The 12893-nt window shown below is 44.2% G+C and overlaps 1 long non-coding RNA gene across 1 annotated transcript; it reads right to left on the bottom strand.

Moving 5' to 3' along the window:
- Window positions 1-674: 674 nt before the first annotated feature.
- On the bottom strand, window positions 675-12860 carry LOC103795808 (uncharacterized). Its single transcript, XR_623434.5, has 3 exons — window positions 12791-12860; window positions 7385-7442; window positions 675-995 (listed from the first exon to the last, which is right to left on the bottom strand). It is a non-coding gene; the product is annotated as an uncharacterized LOC103795808 (long non-coding RNA).
- Between the last annotated feature and the right edge of the window lie 33 nt (window positions 12861-12893).

Genomic DNA, 12893 nt, shown 5'->3' with positions numbered 1-12893 from the left:
TTAGAGCAGGGGTCCCCAACCCAGGGCCATTGACTAGTACTGGCTTGTGGCCTGTTAGGAACCAAGCTGCACAGCAGGAGGTGAGTAGTAGGTGGGCAAGCCAGCAAGTGAAACTTCATCTGTATTTACAGCCATTCCCCATCATTGGCATTAATACCTGAGCTCTGCCTCCTGTCAGATCAGCAGTGGCATTAGATTCTCCTAGGAGTGTGGACCCTATTGTGAACTATGCATGTGATAGATCTAGGTTGCATGCTCCTTATGAGAAGCTAATGCCTGATGATCTGTCACTGTCTCCCATCACCCACAGATGGGACATTTAGTTGCAGGAAAACAAGTTCAGGGCTCCCACTGATTCTGTATTATGGTGCAGGTTGAATGAGACATCTACGTTGGCGGTCTTGGGGACTCCTGCAGGTCGGTAGTCCCCCGGCAGACGTGCCGGACCCCGACAGTGAGTTAATTATTCCATTATATATTACAATGTAAATAATAGCAATAAAGTGCACAATAAATGTAATGCACTTAAATCATCCCCAAACCATCCCTCTCACCAGGGTCTGTGGAAAAACTGTTACATGAAACTGGTTCCTGCTGCCAAAAAGGTTGGGGAACGCTGCTTTAGAGCAAGAGCTCTCTCCTCTATTCATGGCCAGGAATAAAACCTGCTTGCCTTTTGTTTTTCCAATTGGGTATTCTTTATTTGCAACCCATACAAAGTAGGGAAAGAACTCAGTTTGTCAGCGATAGAATTACAGGGTACATGTTGACATGAAGTGGTCATAGCCCAGGGGCATGTCATGATGATGGCCGCCTTCAGTGGCATTAGTGCAGAGCTCCTTGGGGCGCATGGGTTTGGTGGTCCTCCATTGGCACTGGTCTGGCCCACATGCACCTCATCCACACTCACCATCAGGTAGGGCTCCGGCAGCTGGTGGCCCTTCATGAGCACACGGCACAAGTTTCATAGCCTGATGGGTTCTTCTTCCCTGCTCCTGAAAAAAATCATCGAGAACAGCAGAAGTTATACTAAAGAAAGAGTTTAATAATTGTAGTTAGGGTTAAGCCACGTGAGGAGAACAAGGAGAAATTTCTTAAACCCCTCTCTCCAAGAATTTGGAGGCTCGGGTTTTTTAAGGGTACTTTGAGAGGCCGGGAGCTGGGGAACTGAAATAATTGATTGGTTGGGGATGAAATCACAGGGACATTTAAAACTGTCTTTGTACAGCTGAGTCAGTTCCCAGGAACTGTGGGTGGTCTCAGGACCAGGTGGTCTCCCTTGATTTACTGAAATGCTGAATCTGAAAAGGATTTCTAAGTCTAGTTCTTTAGGTTTCACAATAGTGAGGTTATCCATAGGAGTAGTAGAGGAAGTTATAATCTTGAGACCACCATTATTTGGGGCAATAAGCAACTTACAGTAAACAGAGGAAGCAACAGCAGATCATTGTTAACTGTGTTCAAACCCTTACCAAAATTCTTCAGCAAAGTCCAAGCCCCTACCATAATTCTAACCACGTCATATGAATGTGGCCTCAATCTCCAAACAAGGAAGAGGGTCAGTTCTCCTTGCCTCAAAGTTTAGCTATAAGCTAAATTCCTCTTACAGCTATCTTGGCCTCTGCACTGGAATATTAAAACAAAAAAATACCCAAACAATTTAGCTTATAAAACTAGAAGCAAAATGGAGTCAATCATGTTATATTTCATTACTTAAAATTCTGCAAAGGTTTCTCAGGGAATGTGGATCCTCGAATAACCATTCAACAGCATGGTGCCAGACCATACATAGGCTGGTGCCTCTGCCCCTGGCTGGCAACCCTTGAAGCAGCCACAGGAGTGGAGGTAGCCCTGGGGAAAAACAGCACCCAAGCGGCCCTTGACTAGCCATCCTGCTTCCTCCATTGGCCCTTCTCCTCCCCTCATTCCCTTCATCCCTCCCAAGGTCAAAAGGAAGGGACAAAGCTCACCAGGGAAGTGTGTCCCTCTCAATCTCTCAGCGCTTCCAGGGGCCTTGTGCAGACTCGCCCTTTCTCCAAGGCCAAGAAACTCCTGTCCTCTGAAAGCTGGAGCTATCAGTCCCATTAGCGCCAGCCCCTAGCGGATTCCCACCCCCTTCCTCTTCTCCTCCTCAATAATATGTTTTGTTAAAATATTTGGCCTTTTGCCAGGTGCAGTGGCTCATGCCTGTAATCCCAGCACTTTGGGAGGCTGAGGTGGGCAGATCATCAGATCAGGAGTTCGAGACCACCCTGACCAACATTGTGAAACCCCGTTTCTACTAAAAATACAAAAATTAGCTGGGCATGGTGGTGCATGCCTGTAATCTTAGCTACTCAGGAGGCTGGGGCAGGAGAACTGCTTGAACCCAGGAGGCGAAGGTTGCAGTGAAACAAGATTGCACCACCGCACTCCAGCCTGGGTGAAAGAGTGAGACTCCATCTCAAAAAATAAAATAAAATTGGCCTTTCGTTCTTGGTTTCTGAAACAGTTCTGGAGCAATAAAGGTGAAAGGCTCTAGTTATTTATAATGAGCCCCTTTCAACTACACCTGAGTTTATGTTAAGGAGGTGAGTTTTGTAAAGTCCCTAGATAACCACAGGCTTAGGGGCTGGTTGCCAGGAGAACCAATCAACTCAGGGGCTTGAAATTCACACACCCCCACCCCCACCAACACACACCTTCCAGAAGGGGAAGAGGGACTGAAGGTTGAGTTGGCCACCAATAGCCAATGATTTAATTAACTAGGCCTACATAATGAAGCCTCCATAAAAACCCAAAAGAACTGAGTTCAGGGGACTTCCACATATGGGGCACAGGGAAGGGATGCACCCCAACTCCATGGGGACAACAGTGCCTGAGCTCAGGACCTTCCCAGACCTCCCTCTATGTATCTCTTCATCTGGCTATTCATAGTATCCTTTAAAATATGCATTATAATAAACCAGAAAGCGCAAGTCAAGTGTTTCCCAGAGTTCTGTGAGCCTTCATGAGCAAGTGGCACAGGTGTCACAACCTAACCAGTTTTTCTTGCCTGCTGCCCTGAAAAAAACCACTGAGAACAGCAGGAGTTGCAGCAAAGACAGAGTTTAATAGGAAATTAACTGAACCCAAAAGGAGCGTTGTGGGAATGCCAATTAATGGCTGGTTGGTGGGAAGTTCCAGAAGCTTGGACTTATGACTGATGTCTCAAGTCAGGGGCACTTTTGTGGGACTGAGCTGTCGACAAGCTCTGTGGGATCTGACATGACTTCTAGGTGGATAGTGTCAGAATTGAATTGCTTGCGTGATGTGTGGGGGAAACCCCCCCCATATACTTGGTCACAGAAGTTTTCTGTGTTGTGAGAAACAACAGGAGAATCAAACTGTATTTTGTTTTGTTGTTTTCTTACCAGTGTCCTTGTAAAAAAAAAAAAAAGTGCCCAGAGAGCTGCCTTGCCCCTTGCACCGTGTGAGGACACAGCAAGAATGTGTCATCTATGAAATGGGCTATCACCAGACACCAAATCTGCAGGCAACATGATCCTGGACTTCCCAGCCTCCAGGACTGTGACAAAAGTTTAAGTTCCTGATATAAAATGGCATTATATTTGCATACAGCCTATGCAGTCTTCCTGTAAATCAGCTCTAGATTACTTGTAATACCTAATACAATGTAAATGATATGGTTTTTTTTGTTGTTGTTGTTAATGAATGAGAGCTTCTTATGTTGCTCAGGTTGGCCTTGAACTCATAGCCTCACCTCCTCAAGCGCCAGGACAACTGGCCGGAGCCACCGCGGCTCCCATAAATGATACGTTAATAGTCATCCTGTATTTTTTAGGGAATGATGGCAAGAAAAAAGTCTACGCATGTTCAGTACAGACACTATTTTTTTTTCTTTTTTTTGAGACAGGGTCTCACTCAGGCTGGAGTGCAGTGGCATGAACATGGCTCACTGCAGCCTTGACATCCTGGGCTCCAGGGATCCTTCTGCCTTAGCCTCCTGTGTAGCTGGGACGGGAGGCACATGCCACAAAGCCCAGCTAATTTTTTTGAATTTTTTGTAGAGACAGGGGTTTCACTTTGTTGCCTGGGCTGCTCTCAAACTCCTGGGCTCAAGCAATTCTCCCGTTTCAGCCTCCCAAAGTGCCGAGATTACAGACATGAGCCACCAAACCAACTCTCTGAATATTCTCCACCCATGGTTGGTTGAATTCATGGATGCGGAATCCACAAAGTTCCTACTGGATACTTTTATCTCTGGCTAAAGAGTTACATTGTACTAAACAAAACCCCAGTAGGTAAATTAATCTTTTCTCCTATTAAAGTCTATTTTCAGTTAATTCATAGGCCTCTAATGTTAGATCCTAGGATGACAGAGGGAAAGATTTCCTCCCAAGAGTGCTTAACTCTAGCAGCTCCCTAAAAATAATGGGAGCTTTTTAAAAATACTCATATCTGCGGGGTATGGTGGCTCATGCCTGCAATCCGAGCACTTTGGGAGGCCAAGGTGGGTGGGTCACAAGGTTAGGAGATCCAGACCATCCCAGCTAACACGGTGAAATCCCTTTTCTACTAAAAATACAAAATACTAGCCGGGCGTGGTGGCACGTGCCTGTAGTCCCAGCTACTCGGGAGGCTTAGGCAAGAGAATCACTTGAACCCGAGATGGAGGTTGCAGTGAGAGCCAAGATCATGCCACTGCACTCCAGCCTGGGTGACAGAGCGAGACTCCATCTAAAACAAAACAAAACAAAACAAAACAAAAAAACAAAACTCATGTCCACATTCTCCTTCCCTCACTGCCCATTCTGATTTAATTACCTGGGATGGACCCAGGTGTAGTTTTTAAGAGCTCCCCAGGTGATTGTTCTGTGTAGCAGGGTAGAGAATCCAGTATTAAGAGTTACATCTTTCAGTACTTCTCAAATTTTAATGTCTAAGAGTATCACCCAAGAATCTTGCTAAAACTCAGATCCTGAGTCTGTAGGTTTGGTGTAAGACTCAAGAATCTGCATTTTGAACAAGCACCTAGCCATTCCTGCTGGTTTACCTCCCACACTTTGACTGTATCAGGGTTTTTAAAAATCAGGGCTCTTTTACCTTTCTTTTGAACTATTCATAAAAAATAGTTACATAAAGGTAACTTATTTCCAAGGCTACACAGTTGTGGCTTGATCAAAATCATGAAACTGAGCTGAGGGAGTTATGGTCTAATTGAACCTATTTGTAAAACCTGTGCCCATCAAATTAGATCCATCTTTTATCTAAACTTTCTCACAAGCTTGGCTTAAAAACATTTAGTGTACAATAACAAAAAGTATCCTGATATTACAAGGGAAGAGAAACATTCCACATAAAAGCCAGGTATGATCCTAGACTTAAGTTGAATATATTAAGCTCTACTGTCTTAGGAAGTCACCAGATGGAGATGTGATTCCATGAAAAAAACCTCTACTTGCTGTGCTATATCAGATTCTGCTAATAGATTTCTTTCTGTTTCCTTTCTTTTATTTTTTTCCCCACTGTCATTCTTCCTTACTTGAAACAATTACCAGCCATTTTCACTGGCTAGGAAAACAACAGGGTGACAGTAAGTAAACTATGGTAGATTAGTGTAGGGGAAAAGTAAGTATTTTTTCTTTTCTTTTTTTTTTTTTTTTTGAGACGGAGTTTCGCTCTCGTTACTCAGGCTGGAGTGCAATGGCACGATCTCGGCTCACCACAACCTCTACCTCCTGGGTTCAGGCAATTCTCCTGCCTCAGTCTCCTGAGTAGCCGGGATTACACGGCATGCGCCACCATGCCCAGCTAATTTTTTATATTTTTAGTAGAGACGGGGTTTCACCATGTTGACCAGGATGGTCTCGATCTCTTGACCTCGTGATCCACCTGCCTCGGCCTCCCAAAGTGCTGGGATTACAGGCTTGAGCCACCGCGCCCGGCCCAATAAGTATTTTTTCTTTCCATTGCTAAGTTAATGGCTAACAAAGCATATGTTAACACGAGAAAAAATATACAACTGCTGGGCATGGTGGCTCATGCCTGTAATCCCAGCACTTTGGGAGGCCAAGGCAGGTAGATCACAAGATCAGGAGTTCGAGACCAGCCTGGCCAATATGGTGAAACCCCGTCTCTACTAAAAATACAAGAATTAGCCAGGCATGGTGGAGAGTGCCTGTAGTCCCAGCTACTCGGGAGGCTGAGGCAGTAGAATCCCTTAAACCTGGGAGGCCGAGGTTGCAGTGAGCCAAGATGGCACCATTGCGCTCCAGCCTGGGTGACAGAGTAAGACTCTGTTTAAAAAAAAAAAAATTAACCAGCTAGGTACGGTGGCTCACACCTATAATTCCAGCACTGTGGGGGGCTGAGGCACACAGATTGCTTGTGACCGGCCTGGGGAACAAGGTGAAACCTCATCTCTATTAAAAATACAAAAATTATGCCTTGGGACAGTTCTGTGAAAAAAAAAATATATATAAATTAGCCGGACATGGTGGTATGCACCTGTAGTACCAACTACTGGGGAGGGTGAGGCAGGAGGATCGCTTGAGCCCAGGAGGCAGAGGTTGAGGTGAGCCAAGACTGTGTCACTGCACTCCAGCCTGGGCAACAGAGCAAGACTCCGTATAAAAAAAAAATTAATATGAGAGAAACATATAAATTTATTTAATATGTGACATAGGAGCTTTTGTAAAGAGGAAATACTTAGGTGGCAGGATTATGGATATATTTTATTTTATAAAATTTCTATTTGATGTTGGGTAAATACCAAATATACCTTACTAAAAAAGAGAATGGCAAGGCTGGGCACAATGGCTTATGTCTGTAAGCCCAGCACTTTGGGAGGCCAAGGTGGGAGAACACGTTGAGCCCCCAGGAGTCTGAAGTTATAGTGAGCTGATATTTGTGCCAGTGCACTCCAGCCTGGGTGACAGAGTGAGATACTATCTCTAAGAATAAATAAATAAAAAGGGAGAGGTAATAAAATTTTTAATGTACATTATGAAAATATCAGAAAACATCAAATACCTACAAATAAGTTCTAATGAAAGATGTGCCAAATAATTGTTAAGCATTGCTGAGAGAAATTAGAGAAGATTTCAATAAATGGAGAGATGCCAGGCTCATGGATTGGAACATGTGGCATAGTTAAGATGTCAATTCTCCTTTCAATTGATTGATAGATTCAGTACAACCCAAGTAGATTTTTTGGTGAAAATACAAAAAGCCTATAGTAGCCAATACAATTTTGAAGAAAAGGTACAAAACTGAAAGACTTAATAGTATGAGAAATCAAGACCTACTGTAGAGCTACAGTAATTGAGATAGGTTGCTATTAGCACAAGGAAAGACAAAACAGACAGTACAGTAATAGATTGACAAATATATGGTCACTTACTTTCAACAAAGGCACCATCACAATTGGAGGGGAGAAAGGGTAGTCTTTTCAACATATGCTGTTGGGAAAAAAAATGACCCTTAACCTCTACAAATAAAAACTAATTCAAAATGGATCACTGGCTTAAATATGAAAGGTAAAATAATTGAGCTTTTAGGAAAATAAAGATATGCAAAGTTGTTTTTTTTTTTTTTCTTTGAGACAGGGTCTTGCTCTGTGACTCAGACCAGAATGCAGTGGCTTGATCACAGCTTACTGAAGCCTCAACTGGGCTCAAGCAACCCTTCTGCCTCAGCCTCCCTAGTGCCTAGTAGCTGTGCCACCATGCCTACCTTTTTTTTTTTTTTTTGGTAGAGTCCGAGTCTTGCTATGTTGCCCAACATGGTCTGGAACTCCTGAGCTCAAACGATTTTCCTGCCTCAGCCTCTCAGAGTGCTGGGATTATAGGCAGGAGCCACCATGCCCACAAGACAGGCAAAGCTTCCTAAACAGGACAAAATATTATACAACACTAGCCATAAAAGACAAGATTGATCAATTGAACTTTATGAAAATTAAAACCTCTGTTCATCAAAAGACACCATTAGAGTATGGAAAAGTAAGTCACAGACTGTGTTTTACTGCTTGGAGGATATACTTGAATTTAAAAATGTCCTTAAATGGACAGATGGAGACTTCCAATTCTGAAAGATGAAACAGACGTATCTTTGCCTATCATTCCACTAAGAAAGCTAAAACCTTGTGCCTGTAATCCCAGCTACTTGGGAGGCTGAGGCACAAGAATTGCTTGAACCTAGGAGGTGGAGGTTGCAGTGAGTAGAGATTGTGCTGCTGCATTCCAGCCTGGGCAACAGAATGAGACTGTCTCAATAAAACAAAACCAAAAAAATCCACAAAGGAGTAATAAGGATTTTAGCGACTGGGCACAGTGGCTCATGCCTGCAATCCCAGCACTTTAGGAGGCCAAGGCAGGAGGAATGCTTGAGCCCAGGCATTCACTGTTACAATGAGTTATGATTATAACACCGTACTGTAGCCTGAGTAACAGAGCAAGACCTTCTCTCTAAAAAGAAAAAGGATTTTAGATATCTTACATTACCACAGTATTTATTCCTAATAATTAAACATTTTTTAAAAACTAAGTAAAGTACATTTGATCTTTTCCTTTCTATGACTCTATAGTTGTGAAACTTCTTAGCCTGCTGGGCATGGTGACTCATGCCTGTAATCCCAATTCTTAGGGAGGCTGAGGTCTGAGGATTACTTGAGCCCAGGAGTCTGAAAATAGCCTGGAAAACGCAGTGAGATGCCATCTCTACAAAATATACAAAAATTAGCCTGATGTGGTAGAGTGTGCCTATAGCCCTAGATACTTAGGGGACTGAGGTGGGAGGATCTCTTGAGCCCAGGAGGTTGAGACCACAGTGACCCATGACTGTACCACTGCTGCACTCCACTTTGGGTGAAGAGCAAGGCCTTGTCATAAAACAAAACAAAACAAAAAAAAACTTCTTAGCCTATACAGGTTCTTAACCTTTTTTGTATTGTAGACCCTCTGGAAGTCTGGTGAAACAAATTTAAAACATTTATTACAATAATGTTTTAAAGTGTATAAATACATAGGACTTCTAAGAAAATCAACTACATTAAAATATAGTTATCAAAATATTGCTTAAAATGTGTTATAGTGATATGTTTCTCTTTATTGACACATTAAAAACAATATCTAGTGGTGGATCTAATAATTATTGCAATTTTGACATTTTTAAACAATTATTGTGAAAAGAAAATATCTGTGATTTCTGTCAGTGACAAAAATCACAAGCTCTACACTACAATACTAGTTTCTTGCCTATATTCATAATCAAAAGAAATGTTAAATTTTATTTTTATTTATTTATTTTTTAAAAAGACGGGGTTTCACCATGTTGGTCAGGCTGGTCTTGAACTCCCGACCTCAGGTGATCTGCTTGCCTTGGCCTCCAAAGTGCTTGGATTACAGGCATGAGCCACTGAGCCCGGTCTAATGTTAAATTTTAATTAGAAGTTATGAACCTAAAAAGAAACACTGATTCTATCCATGGAGTCCGAGTTAAGAACTCCAGGACTACAGGCTTCCCCAACACATTAACAGTACTTATCTCTGAGTGGTGGAAATATGGGTGGTTTACATTTTTTTCTTTTCTGTATTTTTCAAATTTTCCACAATAAGCAAATACCACTTTTAAAATTACAAAATACATGATATATGTGATAGTAAAAGCAGTGATATGGTTTGGCTCTGTGTGCCTACCTAAATCTCATGTTGAATTGTAATCCTCACTTGTTGCTGGGGGACCCGGTGGGAGTTGATTGGATCATAGAGGCAGATTTCCCCCATGCTGCTCTCATGATACTGGGTGAGTTCTCTCACAAGATCTGACGGTTTAAAAATGTGGCATGTCCCCCATCCCCTCCTGCCGCCACGTAAGGCACATCTTGCTTCTCCTTTGCCTTCCACCATGATTGTAAGTTTCCTGAGGCCTCCCCAGCCATGCGGAACTGTGAATCAATTAAACCTCTTTTCTTTATTAATTACCCAGTCTCAGGTAGTTCTTTATAGAAGTGTGAGAACAGACTAATAGAAGGGGTGTATTAATTGTCAGATTCAGGGCACAGAAAAAAACTGGAATAATAAAGAAATGCTTGAAGAAATCTTTTAGAAAAAAAGAAAAGGGAAACAAAATCCTGAATGAAGATGAAGAAACAAAACCTGACTTTCATCAGAGAGACCTAAAGCTGGTGAGACCTTTATGCCATTTATTTTTATTTTTTAAATTAATTTAGACACAGTCTTGCTATGTTGCCCAGGCAGGTCTTAAACTCCTAAGTTCAAGTGATTCTCCTGCCTCAGCCACCTGAGCAGCTGGGATTACAGGCATTTGCCACCATGCCCAGTTAATTTTAAAAAATTTTTAGTAGAGACAGGGTTTCACCATGTTGGCCAGGCTGGTCTTGAACTCCTGACCAAAGTGATCTGTGCTGCTCGGCCTCCCAAAGTGCTGGGATTAAAGGCAACAGCCACTGCGCCCAGCCCATCACAAGTGTTTCGACAGTCCACACAGCCACTCCTGGGCCACATCAAAAGTAAAAATGGAACCCAGCCGGGCGTGGTGGCTCACGCCTATAATCCCAGCACTCTGGGAGGCCAAGGCAGGTGGATCACGAGGTCAAGAGATCAAGACCATCCTGGTCAACAAGGTGAAACCCTGTCTCTACTAAAAATAAAAACATTAGCTGGGCATGGTGGTGCGCGCCTGTAGTCCCAGCTACTCGGGAGGCTGAGGCAGGAGAATTGCTTGAGCCCAGGAGGTGGAGGTTGCAGTGAGCCGAGATCGTGTCATTGCACTCCAGTCTGGGTAACAACAGCAAAACTCCGTCTCAAAAAAAAAAAAAAAAAAAAAATTGGAATCCACAGGCCACTATTACTCATGAGTTTAGTAATTTTATTATCCATTTCTTCTGCATCTGCCACTCCTGCTTACTTCCCAGCCAGGTCTTGCCTGTCTACCACCGTCCAAGTAGTCGTTTAGGAGAGAGAACTCCCAGGCAGTGAAATCCTAACTCCTTACCAGACCCTACAAGATCCTCTTGGATCTGACCCCTACCTACCTCCCCACCTTCCAACTGTTTCCCTCACACACCAACCTTTCGGGCCTTTTGATTATTTCAATAAGCCAAGCTTGTTCCAGCTTCCAGGGCTTTGCCTTTCCTGGTCTTTCTTTCTGGCAAAGTCCTCCTCCAGAGCCCCTCCATTCCTGTCACGCTCCTTACCCTTGTAACTCCAGTGTCCTCTTACTCAGAGACTTCCCCTGACTGTCCTATGTAAAGTCCTCAGTCCATTCCTGCCAATCAACATAGTATTGCCTACGACACTCTTTGAAGTTATTTCCATATCGTCTCCTACTAGAAAGGAAGCTATTCGAGGGCAGAGACTGTCTGTCATCAACATCGTTCACCGCTACATCCTCAGCACTTCAAATTACCTGGCACAGGAAAAGAGTAAGTGGAATGAATACCCGTGGACTGTCTCCTTGTGGCTCACTCTGGCTTAAAGAAATCTGAGCAAAAGCACAATTAAAACTGTTGGTTTGGGCTGGGTGCAGTGGCTCACACCTGTAAACCCAGCACTTTGGGAGGCCGAGGTGGGCAGATCACCTGAGGTCAGGAGTTCGAGACCACCCTGGCCAACATGGTGAAAACCCATCTCTATTAAAAATACAAAAATCAGCCAGATGTGGTGGTGGGTGCCTGTAATTCTAGCTACTCAGAGGCTGAGGCCGGAGAATTGCTTGAACCCAGGGAACAGATGTTGCAGTGAGCTAAATTTGCTCCACTCCGTCTCAAAACAAAAACAAAAACAAACTACGGGTTTGTTTCGAGACAGGGTCTCGCTCTGTCACCCAGGCTGGAGAGCAGTGGCATGATCTCGGCTCGCTGCAACCTCGACCTCCCAGGCTCCAGCGATCCTCCCGCCTTGGCCTCCCAAAGCACTGGAAGTGTGAGCCAACGCGCCTGGCCTAAAAGCGTTTTAATCTGTCCACTGAATTGTTGCCCCCAACAAACTTTGTACGAAGACAATTACAGAAGCTGGGCCAAGGCCGAGCTTTTAGTGGAGAAGGGGTTTTGTCATGTTGGCCAGGTTGGTCTTGAACTCCTGGCCTCAGGTGATCTGCCCACCTCAGTCTCCCAAAATGCCGGAATTACAGACATGAGCCCCCATGCCCAGCCTGGATAATTCTTAAGGGCCCTTCTAGGACCAAAGTTCTGGGAGTTTCTAGCTTATTCTGCCCCCTCGTAGCCCTTGGCCTGTTTCTCTTTATCCACATGCAGAAACATCTGGCAGCCCCACATGGCTGAGTTGACCTGGGTCTAGTATGCCCTTGGACGGAAGACTAGCCTACCTAGCAGGTGACCTGGATTTTTCTTCCTGATCTGCTGCTTCCAAGTTGTATGACCTTGGCTAAGTCACTTCACTTTTCTGACTGTCACTTCGCTTTTTTTTTTTTTTTTTTTTTTGAGACGGAGTTTCGCTCTTGTTACCCAGGCTGGAGTGCAATGGCACGATCTTGGCTCACTGTAACTTCCGCCTCCTGGGTTCAGGCAATTCTCCCGCCTCAGCCTCCTGAGTAGCTGGGATTACAGGCATGCGCCACCATGCCCAGCTATTTTTTTTGTATTTTTAGTAGAGACGGGGGTTTCACCATGTTGACCAGGATGGTCTCGATCTCTTGACCTCGTGATCCACCCGCCTCGGCCTCCCAAAGTGCTGGTATTACAGGCGTGAGCCACCGCGCCCGGCCCCACTTCGCTTTTTAATGAAGTGTATCTGGTGAACAAGAAACGTTGTTAAAACACATGACTCACCATTCAAGAGATGGGTCTGACCATTCCCTTTCTCAGACTCAGACCCCAGGAGGGCTCTTGGCGCGCAACTGAGGCTGCGCGGGCTTAGGGGCGGGGCGTGGTG

The sequence above is a fragment of the Callithrix jacchus genome, chromosome 8, assembly GCF_049354715.1.
Source record: "Callithrix jacchus isolate 240 chromosome 8, calJac240_pri, whole genome shotgun sequence".
NCBI lineage: Eukaryota > Metazoa > Chordata > Mammalia > Primates > Cebidae > Callithrix > Callithrix jacchus.
This window is presented reverse-complemented; position numbering and strand designations above follow the sequence as displayed.